The sequence below is a fragment of the Calliopsis andreniformis genome, unplaced genomic scaffold (genome assembly GCF_051401765.1).
Source record: "Calliopsis andreniformis isolate RMS-2024a unplaced genomic scaffold, iyCalAndr_principal scaffold0133, whole genome shotgun sequence".
NCBI lineage: Eukaryota > Metazoa > Arthropoda > Insecta > Hymenoptera > Andrenidae > Calliopsis > Calliopsis andreniformis.
Window position 1 is genome coordinate 423993 of NW_027480542.1, and position 20355 is coordinate 444347.

Consider the following 20355-nt stretch of genomic DNA (forward strand, 5'->3'; position numbering starts at 1 on the left):
TTATGAATATTTCAAACCTTTGTTTGAAAGTTTTAAGATTGTTGTTTGAGACAGCATTGTCTTTTAGATCCAATTCCTATAGAGGTTTGAAATTTTCCACTTTTTTTTTGTTTTCTTCTTCCACGTGGTTTTTGAGGTTAGTTTCTTGCTATCACCTGGCGATTTCACGCACTTATTCCCTTTAGTATTGCGTCTTCACAATTAAACTTCTTCCAAACCTTTTACTTCTGACACCATGTAATAATTGTGTAATACTAATAACATTTATTATATGATACAAGTTAAGATTGCTACGGATACATGCTTGATCATTACAGCTACGGTCCCCACTCTCTCAGCGGCGCCCTGCCATCTACCTGGCTCTCCACTCATGCCATCTCTCGTCATACACACACACACACACACACTTACGCTTATACTATTACACGAAATGTAGGAAAAATATTTCTATCCAATTTTTTCACGATGACAAAATTTACGCAATACCACCGACAGTAAAATTACCCCAAGCGTAAAAGAAGGAACTTACATGGTTGGATTTACGCTTTATTGTTTGTCCAAAAACATACCCTTATCGTAGGTACCTATTGCCCGTGCCACCGTGACACGTGAATACGATTATCCTGAAACGATAGTTGTCTTATCCCCTGAGTAAGAGTTATCCGACGTACTTAACAAGACATAGGACAACGTCTCATGTAAAATCCTTATAGCTGTGATCAAGGATACGTCATCGTAGACGATTCGCTACCCGAAGGACAAGTGATGTACACCCGACAGTGTCTAATAATGAGACGATTGTGCATGTTAATGCACCTCCTTATTGCCGATTGGGGTATTCTTTGTCATATTTGGCAGAGTGCTCTTGCTAATTGTTCCAAATTCGATAAATTTGGGTATTCTCATATCGTGAGAGGACGTTCATGGTCTTCTCCTGAGGTACGTTTATGTTCGGCTATGAGCAGATTTGTGTCAACAAACGCGTCTCAGCAAGCAGCTACCTGATGGCCAGGGTACCTAGAAAAACAGCTGGAAAGAGGTTCCAATGGACATAATTTGAAGTGACTACTGTCCACCGATTTCACGGAATCAAGGTAGATTCGAGACGGCCATTCATAACTGTATGCGAGTATATCCAACGCAAATCAGAGTTCCGTCAAACCGCCCGTCACTGCACGAATTCTAAGGGATGATGTCTGAGAGAAATAGCCCCTTCGTTTACAATCGTTTCGTACCATGCCGTAGTGGGAATGCCTGGCATTGTAACCGTACGGTGAGGCAGTCCGGTAGAACGACTTCTAGGTGTAATTAAAGTAAAAAGATTACAACAATTAGATAAAAGAAAGGCGGTGAAAGGATAACAAAAAAAGGCAAAGAAAATGTCAAGACGCAAAAGAGAATAAAGATAAATAAGGGATGTTAAAGTAGTTAATAATAATAGTAATAATCTATTTAGGAAGATCAAACAGCAAAAAGAACGTAGTAATAATACATTATTATAGACTTCACGCACGCACAGGCAGCATAGCAACAACTAACTCCAGAAGCGTGTGCGAGACCGCAAAAGAAAAAAATGCTAGCGCCATCTATTGCATTAACCCGCAACTGTTTAGTAAGATTATGTCGGGATTAATGTATTCCCAACACGGGAAAAAATAAATACGGGATTAATGAAGAAAAAAGGTATCGCTGCGTTAAAATCGTCAGTTTCCGCAAATCGGATTCCACTAAATTGATTTCTCCTTGTTCGCGGCTGGCCCTATCAATCCGTGACTAGCACACATCAGTTGCGAGAAACAGCCGCACCGTGGCCACCTACCGATATTGCAGAGATGTAACGCCGGAAGTCAAGGACACGTTGGCAGATGCCATTTTACTCATTATATGGTAAAGATAAAGAAGTTCAATATAATAAGAAAATAAAGTCCAGTAAAAAAAGGCTAAAAAAATGGCTGCTTTCAATATTTTTTATACCTATTTTTCACGGAGATACAGCCACTTGAAGATGACCAAATTTTTTGCAAAATCTTAGTGGGCCTTTTATTTTGTGCACTAGTGTATGTTTATAATTAGAAATAGCGTGTGGGTAACAGGAGAGTGAATAGAATACGTGTTCGGCAAGAAAGTCTGTATTATCGAAGACTCGAGTTTTCGTTGGCGACACGTTGCCGACTCGTCAACTGCTTTCGGTGCAACTGTTCCTGTAACGGCAACGGTGGTCCTCCGAGGATCTCTCTGTTTTCCGTGAACAGTCGCCGATATATACGAAGTATGTGGCGGCGATTAACGCGTCGTCGAAGTCGTCGAATGTGATGCCGTGCACGTGCATGGGTTGCTATAAGCGTAATCATATAACCTAACCGTTATAGCACATTATAACACAATACCTGCTTTGCGCCCTTTAGCGCAGTCGTTTATTGAATGCCCATAGCTATCACAAGCATATCAGCGTTTTCTAGATGACCGCTGTCCATGTCCACCCGTTTTCGTGTTTGTATTCTTGTGTCCATCTTCACTAAGCTTTTCCTTGACTGGCTTAATAAATTGTGATATTCCGACAATCAATGTCGATGTTGTCTTGTCCTATCCATTCGTTATAGACTGCTTTACCTTTTTGTCTGTTATACCACCAATCACAAGCCCTATATATTCCGCGGGTTTAAATGATGCACGTGTCTGCTCAAAATACGTTAATTTTCTCCTCGTATACTAAACGTATGTTGTTGTATTATCACTAGTATACGATAAAGCACGTTGTAAATGTTCATGCAATTTCTTTTCAGAAACAAACATCACATTAAACATTCCGAAATATGCCCCAAGTACGCGGTTTGTCTTTCCATTCCTGCTACCATCTTTCAGATGCACCTGCCAAGGCGTGCGTAGCCAAACATAGTCTGTGTTGACTTGAGACATTTTTAGTAATCCCTTGAACCGAATCCCACCATGCCGTCGAATTCAGGAACAGCTTCCATCAAAGGATACGACACAGGTGTCATGGCACTCGGATTAACCGGCGTCGAAGAACTCCCCACTTGTTCGAGTACTCGCCGGACGATATCGTCAATGTTAGGTGCCGCACTCGTGTTTTCCATATTGTCACTGATTTTGTATTCGCAGAAACACAAAAGCACACACACAACACATATAGTGTAAAAACTACTGATTATGAGTCTCGTAGTCTCGTAAGCCAAATCGGATTAACGAATTCCACTTCTGATGTTAGAAGAAAAACACGTTGAATCTGCCGAGGTTCCGAGGTAAATGCCGTATCCCTTCACACAGTCCTCCTGCCAGAGAGTCAAAAGACTCACCTCACTCCGTGGCCAGATCCTCCAGGAACAAAGTCCCTGTTCTTTGGCAACACGATGCCTGGCCGCTTGCAATTCCCAAGCTTTCTGTCTCTTCACATAAACATTCAATCCCTCAACACCGTGTAGCTGGGAGATCCAACGTGGTCATCAGCCATCGCCTGACGACGGGACTGTTTAGTCTCACGCACCCTCATTCAAGGCCACGTAGCCTAAGTCCCAAACATAAAACTCTCGAAGGTAAGACGGCATGGAACCGTTCATCCTCAACTCCAGTCATAAACTCATCAAAGACCAAACATCGTTCATTCACCCGTCCAAACTCTCTTTTAACCAGTTAGCTGTGGCGCCCCCTTTTGCGAGCGCACACCTATATGTGTCGCCGAAATCGAGCGATGACGAGTATACTCGTCAATCACAGAGTAAGTGTCGGTGTTAAAATATTGGATCAAAAAGATAGGTTTATTTTATAAAATTGACACTTTTATTACTAATGTATATTTATTTGGTTAACTTAAACATATATTACATACTTATTAGACGAAAAACGCAAGAAAAATTAAATGCATATGATAGCAAGAATTTAAATTCCTGCTGTGGCGTGGTATTCAGCAAAACAGGGTGTTACATATATGTATAATGGGACTTTACAAATGGAACACCAGTAATGGGATTCTTTCCTGATCTTGCGTTTATAACAATGTGCACACCTTCGGGTAGGATTTTTTGTGTTTGAAGTACTAGGTATATGATCCAGAACATGATTCCCGAATAATTGTGTCACATTAGGCCTAGATGGCCGAGTTTGTGTCGATTTTTCCCGTGTTATTTTATATGATGCAATAGTGTCCTCGACAAATTCTAGCAAAAAATTCATTCGCGATAACGTTCCATTATTTTTTTTGTATAATATATATGAATTCAAACAAATAATATCCAATAGGTGGAGAAGTATTTTTTTATAATACTTTTTAAGTCTTTTTCTTCTTGTGGAGTAAGCTGTTTCAACCGGTGCATACGGGGCGCATGAGTTCATCTCAAAGTATTTATATTTTTTATTCGTTTGATTTATTTCGGCCTGGCCTCAAAACATTCTAAACATTTCGAAATTTGAGAATATGTTTTGTTTTTATCAAAAATTACAATTTAAATAGCCAATGGTCACTATTTTATATGCATGACAAGTATACTCGTCAGTACACAAAATCGTGCCACTTCTCTATGACGAATATACTCGTCAATCACAGTTAACTGGTTAAAATATGTTGTCGCTAACGTATAATATTGTTAGAATCGCTTATATTAAGGGATCTAACGAGGTTCCAGAGAAGATGTGAGAGAGAGGGTTTGTCAAGAAACGTTACAATGGGTCAAATTTAAGTCGGCCCTTAAAAGGGCTTAGGTACGACCTTTATTGAATTTAAAGTGGCCGGGGGCTTCTCGTCCGTGGCGGATGTTCGGTCCTACCGGGGGAGTGTGAGGCCGTCGCTGTTTCGGACGCCGATCAGCTACGCTGGTGTCTGAAAAAAAGGAAATAGCGGTGGAACCTCACCGATAAGCAAAAGTATGACTATCGCGCTATACTTAGTCCTCCCGACTCCAGGGTCCGACAATGAGCCTATGTGGAGGGGACAGCAATGCTTTGCCGTAACACAAGGTAATGCAGTAGACTGTATAACCGACTTTCCTTCGTTAGGAAGGAATCGTCGGTAAGCGAGTGGATAGAGAGGAGAGGGCCTCTTCTCTTCGTTTTTGCACCTTATAGAAAGGCTCGCAGCAGTTGCTAGTCTTGGTGGTTGGTGACAGCCAGAGGCTCTACGACGCGCCGTTCACCTCACCGTGTGCATCTATTCGTCACACGGGGATTGCTACTAAACGGGATGGTAGAGCGCGAGTAACGCAGAGGCGATAGGCACGTACGTTAACTCTCTCTGTTGTATGCCGTCACTCAGCGATCAACCAGGGAGAGGCCCTGTTGCTTCTTGATGAAGAACAACCTCATAGAATTAAGGCAGACCCCGGTTCCAAGAGCGCAAATCTCGCCAAATTGTCACCTGTTGGCTAACTAGGTGCTCTGTCGTACGTATAATACGTATTAAGTCGAGCCGAGCAACTCACTAGTTGGTCGGGAACAGACGTTCAGTTTTAATGCGAGTGTAAGATTTCGAGCGTCTGGCGGCTAAACTACTTGAAACCGTGCAACTGGCTTAGCTGATGTTTCTTGTCTATCTGTCTAAAGGACTGGCGCAAGTCTACTGCGACAGTCGCGTGTCTCCGCAAAACGCAGAACACGCTACTTTTGCCGCTTCGCGGCGCTCACCAATTATCTTTTGTATCTGTCTAATATGATACGGTTCGCTCTCTCTCTCCTTCAGGCTCTGATGTCCCCACTCGACGTTGGACCTGGAGTTTAAACTGTTGATCGACAATGCTCACCTTGTTTGAACTTCAATTGCAATGGTTTAAACGAGTCTTACGACAATTTACAGTGTTTGTTATTAGGGCAATGGAATCTCCTACCGAAGGCTACCTTCGGTCGGTCACGTATGCCAACAGACCACGAATCTCGCGGACGAGCCAAGTGCTCGTTATATAACCGCTTTTTAAACAAATATTTGTAAACATTTTATACTTCCATTAATATTCAACTAAAGTAGAGTAGGTATTAAATATTGTATTAATGTTAGGATTAGAATAGGTTTTTATTTAATAAATTTTGTTAAGTAAGATCTAAGCTTTGGATTTCAACTTCTCAACCGCACGCCACAAGGCCTTTCGTCCATTGGAAAGCCACTGTTCCATGGACAAAGTAGCATCGCTTTAGGGACGTTACACAAGCTATAACAACCATACCAGAACCGTAAACATGGTTTCTACACCATCATAGCATGTTTCGCAAGCACTTCCTCCGTCACCTCACCCTAGACAGCTCACGAGTGCCGCACTGGCACAGGAAAAGTACACAGCAATCAAACGAAAAAGAAACAATATGGAGGTAAGTAACTCGTCAATCAAAATAAAGATTAAAAGAGTTAACGATTCAAAAAATCCAATGGTGTTAAGGAATAGTTACCAAGTTCTCTTTGACCTCATGGATGCAGAAATGGACCGTGATGCTGAAGCACGAAAACCTTCTGAACCTAAGCCATCATCTATACGAGGGGGTACGCAAAAGAAACCGAACTGATGTTATGGTGAGCAGAGTTTTTGTAGTACCGCATTCTGCCGCTAGGAGCATATAGAGCTACCATTACCCAGTGAGTAAGTCAAGTGTCGTCGCTAAACAAAGTTCCGTTTGGTTTCTGTGAATTTTTTAGTGACAGTTTTGTGTACTCGTTATTTTTGCTATGATTGATTCTCGTGAACAGCGCATGGCCATAAAGTTTTGCTTCTTGCACGAAAAAACTGCCAGAGAAACTTTTGAAATGTTAAAACCGCCTACAAGGATGATGCTATTGGGAAAACTCAAGTGTTTCAGTGGTTTTCCCATTTCAAAAGAGGTGAAATGTCTATTGATGATAAACCTCGCTCAGGCCTTGCTTCCACGGCCCGAACCGATAAAAACGTTGAAAAAAGTCGCGAAATCATCCTGGAAGATCGACGACAGACCATTGAAAAAGTTGTCGAGCTATCTGAAGTGACTTTGAGTTCAGTTCAGCGAATTTTAACGGAAGATTTGGGGATAAAAAGGGTGGCTGCCAAATTCGAGCCTCGACTGCTGACTGCTGAACAAAAACAAGATAAAATTCTTAAAATTGATCAAATTCTTTTGAAATGTCATAAAATTTGTCAGTATCAGGTACACTTATGTGTTTCATTTGTAATGATTCCCAAATAGCAAGACAAACTTTAATTACAACAACAGATACAGTAGTTTTAGATATTCTAAATGAAAAACCTAGTTGTCTGAAAGCCATTCCTCTTGCTAAGTACCTAAAATAAAAATAATGTTCTTTCATTTTAGAGGAAGAAGTAAGACAGAAGTGGCAAAATTTAAGAAATCAATTCCAGAGAGAAATTAAAAAAATTAAGAAACCGCGTTTTGGTGATCCAGGAAGTCCTAACACCAGCAATTACATTGGAAAATGGGTGTATTTTTAGAATATGCTGTTTTTAAGGAATGTAGTGCTGCCTAGACAAACTGAAACTAATTTTGTAAGTGCTAGTTCTAATTATGATGATGATAATGCTGTTCGTATTTCTAATAATGATTATACTGAAAATCACAATAACAATTATGAACATATTCAAGTTAATCAGCTTATTTTTCCCTGATGAAGTCTTTACTCGTGAGCAAACACCACCACGTGACGAAATTTATGAATCTCCTAGAGTGGAAGAGTCAGTCAGGCCTCTGGTGGATGTTTCTTCACAAGCAGGAACAAATTCATCAAGAAAAGGGGGGGAAAGGAATGCTATGCAGTTAACCGATTTTGAGAAAATCTTTGTTAGAAGTCGTAAACAGGAAAATTGCAATGCTTGAAAAAAAATCCACAGGAATAAATGGATCGGAGTAAATTGGTGAAGACACGTATTTTGTAAAGTTATTGGTGTCACTTTTCAAAAAATTAAACCCATTGCAAAAATTAGTGGTTAGAAATGAAATACAAAATATATTAATTAGAGAATTAATGAATGAATCTCCGTTCTTAAGTTCAGATCAAGTTTAAGCCGCGTCACACCCAATTTACTATCAGAACATATAATTACATGCAATATTTTCATTTTTAAACAAATAAATATTAAGAGTTGTAGAAATTTCTAAATTTAAAAACTCTCTTGCTTACCTTAAAGTCACAATCAGTCTTTCTTGTACTGAAATTGGTTTCTTAAAGTTAGTAGTTTGTCGAGAGTATTTTTCTCGTATTGATTCAAGAATATAATTAAACGATCAAACGAACTTACCTGTACGTGAAGTTCGATCGTAATTATACGAGAACATCGACTTCTGAGAGATTACAAATGTAGTACTATTCCCCGTACCTACAATAAACCACGATTTTAGAGCCTTGTTTAAAATGGCACCTTCTTTGCCCTTCCCTGCCGCCACCTTTCCCAGCCTTGCGTCCTCATAACGTTTAGAGATGTCTAAGCAAAGCCAAAAGAAATAGTGACACTGATGCGAAGAAGAGCTCTTTAATGTCTTCGGGCTTCGTTTAAACCTTTCCTTTGGGTGGGTCCGTAATCTCTCAGGCGATGCTCTCGTATAATTACAATCGAACTTTACATACAGGTAAGTTCGTTTGATCGTTTAATTATACTTCGAACATCGCCTTCAGGATTACAAATGTAGCTATTTAGAGCCTAACAATTACTTTTTTTTTTTTTTTGTTTGGGAAAAGAAAAGGAAGAAGGAGAGGTTCTTCTTATCGAAAGTGGAATCTGTATTATATTTCTTTTACTCTTACAAGCTCCTTAACCTAATCTTTGGATACTTTTTCCTGTATTGTATTAAGTATTACGGCCGATGCAAAGGCGTCACTAGATTGGAACGCAATCGACCTCTTATAAAACACGCAAAGTCCTGCGAATGTGCGGACCAACCTGCTGTCTTCCTGATCAGGTCAAGGTTAATCCCCTTTTCTGAGGCCTTTAACGTCGAGGCATGTCTCGTACTGTGTGCGGTAAATTTCCCATCGATGCCGCAGTTTACCAAGGTTCTCTTTATCCATTTCGCTATTGTCTGCGATGTGACCGGCTTGTGGGGTTTACGAATGGAAAGAAACAGGGTTCTTTCGCCCTCTCTAATCTGTTTCGTGACTTCTAGATACCTAAGAACTGCGTTTGCCACGCACAGCTCCGGTTATTGTACGAAGAGAGGAAGCTCTAAAGCAGTTGGGCTGCCCCCGGTCTAGTTGTCTTGGTGACATCCGGAATAAATATCCGAACACTCTCAGATAACGCTAGGATATTGTCGACTGAGATTTTTGAAAGGGTCTGAACCCTTTGGGCTGTACTCAGTGCGAGAAGAATAACAGTTTTCTCCGTTAACTGCCTCAGCGTCATGTTCTCTAGAGTAAATAACGCACTCATCTTGATCAAAACCAGGTTTGCATCCCAAGTTGTATCGTATCGCGGCTTATTAGGTCTTAGTCTGAAGATGTCCTTCATATACCTCGAGATATATATATCCTCTGATAAGTTCTCTGGCGCAATCAAGGAGATAGCGGCTCGCATTGAATTTAGGGTCCCGTGAGACGCTCTGACTTTGAATCTTTCCGACAAAAACTCCAGTCCTCTTGTGTGTGTAATCTCCCAGGGATCTTAATCTCTATTTCTGGCGAAGTCCCACCATCCTTTCGGGGCGCTGCTATACTGTTTAATTGTTGAGTCCGCCAATGACACAGCGTCTACTGAACACGAACACACGCATATATACATTATATAGGAATTGTACATTACGCCTTGATATATTCTATCAGGTGTTTTATCTCGGTAGGATATTTTACGAGTGGTTTTCCTGCGTCGAGCTGCTGTGAGCTCGATGCAGGACAGCCTGACAACTTCGTCGTATCCGCCCTGCAAGTCGCTCGAGAGAATGGACACTCGTCCAAATGGGCGCCAGGCACTTTCGTGTCAACTATAACGAAAAACCAACGACGAGATGCAACCCTTGCAGTGCAGGGTACGGCGGCAAACGTCGACTAGCTCTGCGGAAGAGCTAGGTCGTGGAAGGTCGTGGTTCGGACGCGCCGAGGAATCAAGCCTTCACGGCAAGGCAAAGACGAGACGTCGATTATCTTCCACAGATGTTTATTCGACAATATAGGGCCGTGTAGACGGCACGGTTGCGGAAGATTACAGGTGGTCGGTACAGAAACAAACACGTGTCCTCACAATCTCGGCACACGCGGACTTGCCCGTTACAAAAAATGCGTTGCTCTTACTGACACCGGAATAAGCGAAACAAGACGGCAAATTCTACCATACCGGGATATCGGAGACACTCTGGGAAAACCCAAATCGCGCCTAGCTCTAACAGCACTTCGTGCCCGGTAATTAGACCAAGGTAATTTATGCAGCTTACCCTTATTGCTCTCGTATCGCTATCCGTCACGTCTCGGCAACGATTGACGACGCTCTGCACGCGCACATGCGACCCTCTCAATTCGCGACACGTCCCGCCCCCGCGCAAGCGCGACAGCCCATCGGCGTACTCGCTGTGGTTCAGGCGCGTATGCGAGGAGCGTGGCCCCGTCCCTCTCCGGCGACGATCCACATTTTCGTGGAGACTTCCCCAGGACTTCCTATGACTCCTGCTGCCTGGACAACGATCTCCGGGCTCTCCTCCACCCTCGCCCTCCGCTTGAGCCGTTGTAGAACAAAGTTTTTGAAGACTTCGTATTAATTTAACTCGTGTCATTATACAAACTACATTGCTACAGGACGTGGTTCAGAGTTTCACTCTCATAGTTGCATTTACACATTGGGTTATCAATGGTACCGATCCCAGCCAGAGAGGCAGCCAGATTATAGTAATCGGCTTTGCTTCTATTTATCGTAACAATAAATTGACATGTTAATTTTTTATGTTTGAACCAAGGATAACGGTAATGATTATAATAATATTGAAAATATAGTTTGCCTTTGTATAGGACCTGATTTTTTAATATGGAAAAAGTAGTGAGGAAGATCTTTTTGTTAAAAAGCTCATATAGGTCAGAATAGGAAATTTTGAAGATGTAAGTAGAGCAGGAAGAGGTACCACATTTGGCTAAATCATCCACCAAATCATTACCTCAGATCCTCGCGTGGGACGGAATCCAAACAAATTTTACAAGATATTTATTATTATTATTGTAGGAAAATTAAAAGAAGAAGAACAATCAGGAACACGTTTGACAAATAACTGCGACGAACTGCCTCGACCGCGTGCAGCGTGCCGCGTGTCGCGTACCGCGTGTCGCTTGTTTTTCGTTCGCGGCAGGGCACTGTTCAGTGCCGCGCTTTTTAAACAAAATAACTATTCCTACATTATTTTAAAGGTATTCACTATATTTCCTTTTAATACTAAAAGAGTGGTAGAATCAGAGCCCCACCAAGTACCACAAAGAAACTTAATTAAATTAAGAGAAGTTGAACATTTTTTAACTACATGCTTGATATGAGACGAAATGTAGTCAAAAATAATCCCCAAAAAACGCACTGACGGACTAGATTTAATCAGGACATTATCTATTTTAATAGTAATGGATTCAGGAGCAACTCTTTTGATATTAAAACGGACAGAAACGGTTTTACTGGGAGAAAGATCTAATCCCAAGACATAAAGATTATGTTTAATTGTTTTGATAGCTTCTTCGACAACATTTAATCCCCTTTTTATGGATATCGATTTATGGTGGACAACCATATCATCTGCGAATTAAGTAACAGAAACTGAGCTTTGGACATTACTAGAAATATTAGCTACATAAATGATGTATCGTAAGGGACTAAGAACTTCGCCCTGGAAGACACCATTATAAACAACTCTGGATATATATTCAGACAGAGCAGTGAATACGAATCTTTCGTGAGTTAACTATTTTATGAACTTCAATACGTTTTCTGAATAACCAATGGACGCTAGCTTTCCGAGTAGTATATCTATACAGACATTATGAAATGTGCCTTATACATCTAGAAATGCGGCCAACACCTCCCTCTTCTCAACAAATTCCTCTCCTATTTTAAGAGATAGATTTAGGCTATCAAGGCAAGATCTGCCACATCTAAATCTGTGCTGGCTGCGAGGAAGAATATTGCTACTTTCTACCTACCATTGAAGTCTGTTTTTTATTAAGGTCTGGAAAAGTTTGGACAAACATGAGGAAAGAGCAATTGGGCAAAGACCCATACCATCAGGTTTACTGATAAAGTGGAGAAAAGAACACTTTCAACTGTCTGGAAACTCATTACAGAGGAACATATCATTAAATATGTTAAGCAATATATCTCTATACTTGTCAGGAAGTCTTTTCAAGATTTCAAAGTCTATCCCATCCATCCCAGGGGCAGATGTTATTTTTTTAAAATAACGTGACAGCTCCAGCCTCCCCGTTTTGCCTCTGAAAAGAGCACGGATCGTTGGAATGATCTAGGAGCGTGAAGCACTTTGGCATAGCCTGTCTAGCGAACCCATCGCGATAGTACCAGGGCTAATCACTGTTTAAATAAAAAGTAGTAAAGTTCACGGTGAGTTCCAACTGTTTAACCTGGCCACGGACCCAAAACATCCTATCTCCTTTTCACCTGACGGCGATCGGAGGTAGAGCACGCTTGCTTTCGCGAGCAGACGGGAGAGTGGCAACAATAGACTATGAATGTACATCTAATGCATGCTATTAGATTGCTTAGTCTGCGGGAACATTGTTTATATTCCTTACAGCATGATTTTCAGTAAATAAAAACAATGAAAGATAAGATAAATGTTATAAAATATATAAAATGCATTAAAGTATTTTTGTATATTTAATTTATTAGTAATAATTTACATGTAATAAGTGGCCGATTAATTATTAAAGGGTACAAGACTCCATTTACGGTTTACAATCGTACAATGGAAATAAAATGAGTCGGATATGTTAAAATTACTCATGATTATTATTTATTGAAAATTATAATGTACGCTTCATTTTTATTAATCATAATACAATTTAGTATTAATCAATAACCAGAGATTTGAGGCTTTCACGGCCCGGCATCATACAATTCTCATTGTTGAAGCTTTCGGGTGTAAGCCGTGTACGGTAGGAAGAGATTTCCCTACGTTTCGCTAACATTGCAGTTGACTTCTTCAGGGAGTCGAAAAAAACTGAAACAGTTTCAGTATGTCTTTCGAAGAGTGTCACTGAAACAGTTTCAGTTTCTTTCGACCCCTTGAAGAAGCCAGCTACAGTGCTAGTGAAACGTTGGGAAATCTCTTCCTATTGGACACGGCTTACACCCGAAAGCTTCAACAATGAGAATTGTAATCAATCACACTTCTTCATGTCTTCCATATTATACATTGCAAAGTGATACATACATATACAATTCAGTTTTCATCAAATTTTTACACTAATACTTACATGGTTTATTGTGCAGATTTGCACTACAATAAGTAAGGAAAAAAAATATATTAGTATATTACAGTTTTTTGCATATTGGAAGTCAATGCATGTATAACAACATATGCTTGTTGCGTCGTTAAAATTGTAAATGTGTCTGATGTTTGAACATCAATACTTCTTTTCATATTATTCCGTTCCTCCTGCAACAATCAAATGGAAGCTTAAAGTACAATTTAAATTTCATGAAAATATTACAAATTTTATCATTGTGGTTTGTGTTGTTTTGTCTTTGGAATGTACAATCATTTCAGGTTCCTCTTCAATTACCTGCAAAATAATAAATATTTGTAACTATTTAGAAGTAGATAATAACGCATTCTGAGGGGCCTACTTCATTCGTGCTTGCAGGTATTACTGAACAATTATCTATACAATCAAATAATGTAGGTATTGCTGTTGCTTTAAAATGGCGAGAACCATTTGCTTGTGATACAGTAATACACTCAGAGCTGAAATGCGCACTGCAAATAACAGCGTACTTAAAAGATTTCGGTCGTAAATTCTAAGGTATTGCCTTGCACAATGCTTCTAAGCATTCCGGGTTTTTGGAAGCCTGTAAAAAGATCACATTTTTATTATCTAACATATGCATGGAATGAAATTGATTAATTACTTACCTGTGAAAGCTAATGCTTTTATTTTTCTGCCACTGATTTCTGCACCCTTTTATGCAACACTCGTAGACCATCGTCTATTAGAAAGAAAAAAGCTGGAATCTAAACATACATAAAAAATACAAATTAGACATGCGCAAACAATATGGTAATAATAAGCAATAAAATAATTTAAACAAACGTAATTTATCCAATCCAATCCAATTTATACCAATATCACCTCTGACCATTGAGCTTGGCGCCTATTAGCTTTTTATAGTTTATGTGAATAGTTCAATATACGTACTAAAAAATTTGCCGTATAGGGCATCACTTTGAGGATCATACATAATGTGCGCTCTAAAAAATTTGCCTTATAAGCATTACTTTAGGAGTCATACACAAATTGAAAAATCAAACGTAAAATATATTTGACGGGTCCTTTTGCCAAAACAAAATGTTTACCAGGTGTAACGTCCCTAAAGCGATGCTACGTTGTCCATGGAAGAGCGGCTTTCCGATGGACGAAAAGTGGGGTTCGTGTGGCGTGCGGTTAAGGAGTTAAAATCCAAAGCTTAGATCTTTCTTGACATTAATTTATTCAGTAAAACCCTATTCTAATTCTAACGTAAATACAATACTAATGCCTATTCTAATTCGTTAAATATTTATAAGAACAAATAAGGTTAATTATTATGCACAGACGAGGTTATGTTGATCGTAATCGTTATGCGATATACTTCGCGAGAGTTAGGTTATGTGTCTATGATTCGTGAATAGAAATTAGGTTATGTGTCTAAGCTTTTACATTCGTGTACAAGAGTAATTATGCTGTTATTAATTAATCCGTATTAATTGCGGTAGAGGATCCTCTGTATTAGACGATACGCAGTGTAAGTGTGTGTGTGTGTGCAATAGATCTTGTCTCGTATGCCCTGGTCGCTGCCGAAGTTATAGATGGCTATAACCTAAGAGCGGTCTCAAAGTTTCATGAAACATATAATCTTTGCTTGATTGCCTAAGCATCCGTAAGCCCTTCGTTATCTTTTCTACATCAGTCGCTATCTTGGAGAAAAGACTCTTCAGGAGCGGTCTTAGAAATGCGTCCGACTAGGAATGGCTTCTAGCGCTTGTTGGCAAGCGATTCGTCTGCTTACGGCAAGCACGAACTCTATATTAAAGGAGCATCAATTACTATTTGGTAGAACGGTCGCTACCCCTAAAGGAGCGGTCTCGATCTTTAGTATATCAGCTACCTCCAAGATGTCGCCCGTATTGCACTTGCTTAGAATCGTCGTAGTGCACCTGTCATAAAGCTACTCAAGATTGAACCTGTAAAGGAGCATCGAATACTCTTGATCTCTGGAAAACGGTCGCTACCCCTAAAGGAGCGGTCTCGATCTCACTGGACGAGTATCTCAGCTGCCTCCCAGATCTTCGTCTATTCGCAACCTGATGCCAGAGAGAAGTGTGTTCCCGCTGCCTTCGCAGCTCCTTTTGTACTCGCCAGTCGGAGTTCGCACATGCGCAGTTGTTCTAATTCTAATGGCGCTCTTATTCTAATAGTGGCTGTTTTAATACGAAAACGTACGAAATATGCTATACTTATATGAAAATGTAATCAAAATCTATAATATATAATATGTGTCGTAATACAAAAATGTTTATTAGTAATTGGATAACAGAATACGCGCTATTATACAGTTATAAGATAGAAATAGAAAGAGATAGATATGTTTACAATAAGATGGAGAGAGACAGCGATAGTAGAGAGAGATAGAGTGAAATAGGAAGAGACAGAGACAGAGACAGAGTCGTGGGGCGTTACACAGGCCTGGATTAACCTTCCTATACCTGCGCGTCATGCCACAGCATGACGCGTATATCCGCGCGCGGTCTCAGAGACCAATATTTATAGTGTGATTACTATTTATATCATTCAGATTATTTTTTCAAAGTTCTTGGCAAATGTAATTAGGTAATGTATCTAAGTTAAATAAAAAGAACATTTTCTTGAAAATTAGCATTTTATTTGAGTAATGAGCTTTTAGTTCTGTAGAGACCGGTGACTAGGGAGGGATGCAGCGCGAACAGGAAGTAGAGGTGTTACAAGGCACAGGTAGAAGTTAGTCATTGGTGGGCCGTCAGGGTGAACGGATGCGACTGTAAAGAGATACGAAATAAAGGAGCGTTGAACCAAAGTATTGGTGTATTTAATACAACCCCTCGGGTACCACAAGTTCTTTTATAACAATGTTCAAATGAAAATTACATTAAATATATTAAAATATATAAAAACATGTATGATATATTAAAACATTTATAAAATCTGCATTATGTAACAACTATTCATTCATTCTCAAACGAAGAGGTGTAACAATTAGTGCAAATCATAACTGCATGTTCTAAATAAAAATATTTTTTGCACGATTTGCAGTTGTACCGCGTTTTACGATTTTTTTTTTATGAACAGTATGAACATCAGCCTGGTATTTCCTGTGATATGGAACTACTCTGTGATGTATCCAATTTCCCGTCTAGACAGATGTTCCATCATCAAATCATAGGATAATGTTTCCCAAAACTTTCTCCGGCTTACTTGCAGATCCGAATGGTTTTCTGTATATATAATATATGAATTACTCCCAGTAACATTTACTAAACTATAAAAAACGATCATAGGCCACCTATTAGTACCTCGAGCACAGTTATAGCTCTCACATAATTTGTCTACTGTGTCAACTCTTCCCTTCGTAGCGTTGTGTGTAATTATGATTTCCGGCTTATCCGTCGATACATCTATGCTTGCATCATCATGCATACTGGAAATGAGAAGAACATTCCTATTTCTCTTTGGAATGTACGAAATTAGAGTATAATTTTTGCGATGTCCAAGTAAACTTGACTTGTCATCCCAACCTCTAGTCTACACAAAATTTTTCGGTATTTCTCTTTTGTTTCTGCGAATTGTGCCAAGCATAGTTTATGTTTTTGAAACAATTTATTTGTCAAAGGAATACTGGTAAAAAAATTGTCACAGATTACATTACGCCCAGTTTTTTAAATTACTTGACATAATTGATCAACTAAAGCAAATGATCCTGTGTCCAAATGGTAAGAGCCAGGTGGTTGCTTTCCAGCGTAAATTTCCATATTCAATGTATAAAACATTTTGGCGTCAGTCAATGCTTAAATTATAATTCCATATTTATTTGGCTTCGATGGTGGTATGAATTGCTTGAAGCTGCAACGTCCTCTAAATGCCTCTAATTTTTTATCAATAGTAACAAATTCGGCAGCACTATAATATTTTGCAAAAGATGACACTATTTCTTCAAAAAGCTCTCTAATTGAAGCTAATGTGTCCAAAGATGTGCTTTCGTTTCTGGTTTGCTTGTCGTCAAACCTAAGACATCTCATTAGAAACTAAAAATGATTCCAACTTATTAAATCCTTCATCAGAAGTGTAATCGGGGAGGAAAAGAACCACAAACTGAATGCTTTTCGCTATCCCATTCATTCCTTATTATTATTATAAAATGAACAAACTAAGTAACTGCGTGCCACTCAACTCGTACACTCGCAACGGAACCGGAAACGCGTAATTTGAACGACATATGTATCAGCTCTTCCCCCTGTAATTCTAACAAACTATAACAAACTCAAAACGTAACTGTACCTTTCTTTTCGTTTAAACTTAAAATAAACTGTTTGGGAAAACAGAAACACGGTTATAAGGTAAATATTCGACTATCAGCTAACGCAGTGATAAGTACTCGCCGTACTTATTTGGAGGTTTTTGGTTGCGTTGAGGTCGTCCCTCAACGCTTACACTTGGTTGCTGTTTTCTATCCTTAACTCTAATTTCTGCTGTGGACGTTTGTGGAGCGTTAGCTCCTGGCGGCTCCGCTTCCTCGGATTCTGCTGATCGCGTGTCCTCTGAGTGGCGCTCTGAGCTAGTCGAGTCGAAATTCACGGGTTTTTGTGTTTCTGTGTTTACAGAAATCTGTTTTCCGTTTCCTATTACCTCCAATGAATCACCGTGGTCTATATCGTTACTCATTTCTTCTATAAGCTCACTTCCTACTTTTCTTATCTGGTCGGTATGATGCTTCCAAATTCTACCATCGTCTAGTTTCACTTCAAAATGTGCTTTACCTAATTCCGTCACTGTTCTTCCGAAACGCCATTTTGTGTTTTTGTTTAAATATTCTCGCACCGCAACTTTTTCCCCCCTTTTAAAATCTCTAATCTTAACATTTTGTGTCTTTCGCAATTTATCTTCCTCGGGAAACATTAAGTCTAATCTGCTTCGTAGTTTTCTATTGTACGTCGCCTCAGCAGGGCTTTTATTCAATTCCTGATGAGGTGTTAACTTTTGCAGATTAGCGTTAATGTTAGCATTAGTAACATTTAGTTTACGCAATGCTTGTTTCAGCGTTTGAACAAAACCTTCTGCCAATCCATTCGTGGCTGGGTGGTACGGCGCTGTACGCTTATGCCTAATACCGTTACTTTTTAAAAATTTTTGAAATTCTTCCCCGATAAATGTCCGACTATTATCGGATACTAGTGTTTGAGGTAGGCCAAAGGTTGCAAAAATTTCTCTACATTTATCATTTGTATTCTGAATCGACATACTTTTTAAGATATGCACCTCCGGCCACTTTGTGTACGTGTCTACCAATACTAGGAAGGTATGTCCCAAGAATGGACCTGCGAAATCTATATGCACCCGTTCAGAAGGTTGTGTCGCCGTTTGCCAGTGATGTTTAATTTTACAATTAGGATTGCTCGCAACATCATACATGCTTTACAGTTTTTAGTGATTTCTACAATGTCTCTATTTATATTAGGCCACCAACAAAAATTCCTACTTAATTGTTTCATTTTGATTATGCCAAAATGGCCCGCGTGTAATTCTTTTAGTGCTTTGTTTCTTAAAGTTTCCGGGATAGCTACTCGCTCTTTTTTAAACACAATTTTATCTTGTAATACAAATTCGCTGTTGTTATACCCTAATGGAACAAGGCTTTTGCCTTTTATCAACGCTTGTCGGATTTTATTTAACAGGGGGCCATTGGCCGTTTCCTCCCTAATATTCTTCGCAATTACTGGCAGCGTTTCTACGTTTTCAATTTGAAAAATATCAATTACGTCGTAATTACTGCCACTTGTTTCTGGTATAGGTAATCGCGAGAAACCATCTGCGTTTTCATTGTGTTGGAAACGTGTTTTCTGTGGAAACGAGACCTGGAATAAATTATTCCGGGAAAATTATATATTTGTATGATGTTTTCACCATTAGGTTGTAATATATGTTGTAAATATTTCATTAAAACGTTAAAAACAAATGCACAGCTAATGATGATCAGCGCGAGCGCGGCGAAAAACTGTTGGCTGAAGCAAAAATTATAAACTTATTTGCACTGCTGTTTACGTTAGCTTGAAAAGTTCCTATTATTTCTTGAATTGTTCAGATTTCTATCGCGGCTGAACTAATCAAGGGGTCGGAACAGTTAACTGTCATAAAAAGGATAGAAGGCTTAAAGCGTCAGTTATCTGTAACTCGCTCAAGACCTTAAGCCTACAAGTATGAGGGCAATTGGACCATAATCAAAGACTAAATTTGTTTGGGCCTAATATCGGTTACGTTTGTAAAAATCTCTGAGGACGACTCATTTCATTTTGGGATTTTCCAGTATGAGCGATGTTATTTCCTAGCTTGTTTATTTCTCATTTATGATGGTGGAAGGCCCAAATTACTCACTACGCCCTCCCTACTTTTGACGTATAAAAGTATGCACTATGAATCCCTTTTTCACATTTCCTTGTTGGACTTCTTTTAATGAACTATTTAGAACACATATTACAACATAATGGTGAAAACATCATACAAATATATAATTTTCCTGGAATAATTCATTTCAGGGCTCGTTTCCACAGAAAACACGGATAAACTGTGAATGTAATTATTTTGTTTATAAGGCAAAAATTCAAAATTCCAAAATATCTGCATCTTGTATTCTGATACATACAGTTAAGAGCAAAACTGAACACACGTACGAAATTTTTGCATAAATAATATTTTATTTAATGTTTGCATATAGAATACACAAAAAACGAAATATATAGTATTAAGTACAATGCTTTAACTGTCCAAAAAATTTTCAACGATCGTAATATCCTTATTATTTTGATACATACAAATTTTTTTTGCGTAGTCGGTTTTGCACGGTAAAGCATGTGTAAATAAACATTTTAGTTTTTTATAAATTTAATACTTCGTCCATAAACCTTTGGCCTTGATGGTGTGTTGAATACGTTTAGGCATACTTAAAAATATATTTTCGCAGT

General features: G+C 39.1%; 1 protein-coding gene and 1 long non-coding RNA gene across 3 annotated transcripts in view; one reads left to right on the forward strand and one right to left on the reverse strand.

Annotated features, from left to right (window-relative positions):
- Cow (Proteoglycan Cow) overlaps positions 1 to 20355 on the forward strand; it is a 362273-nt gene that overhangs the window by 47306 nt on the left and 294612 nt on the right. The window lies entirely within an intron of this gene.
- LOC143187656 (uncharacterized) lies at positions 16508 to 16911 on the reverse strand. The gene is made up of 3 exons (XR_013003251.1): positions 16900 to 16911; positions 16696 to 16849; positions 16508 to 16617 (listed from the first exon to the last, which is right to left on the reverse strand). It is a non-coding gene; the product is annotated as an uncharacterized LOC143187656 (long non-coding RNA).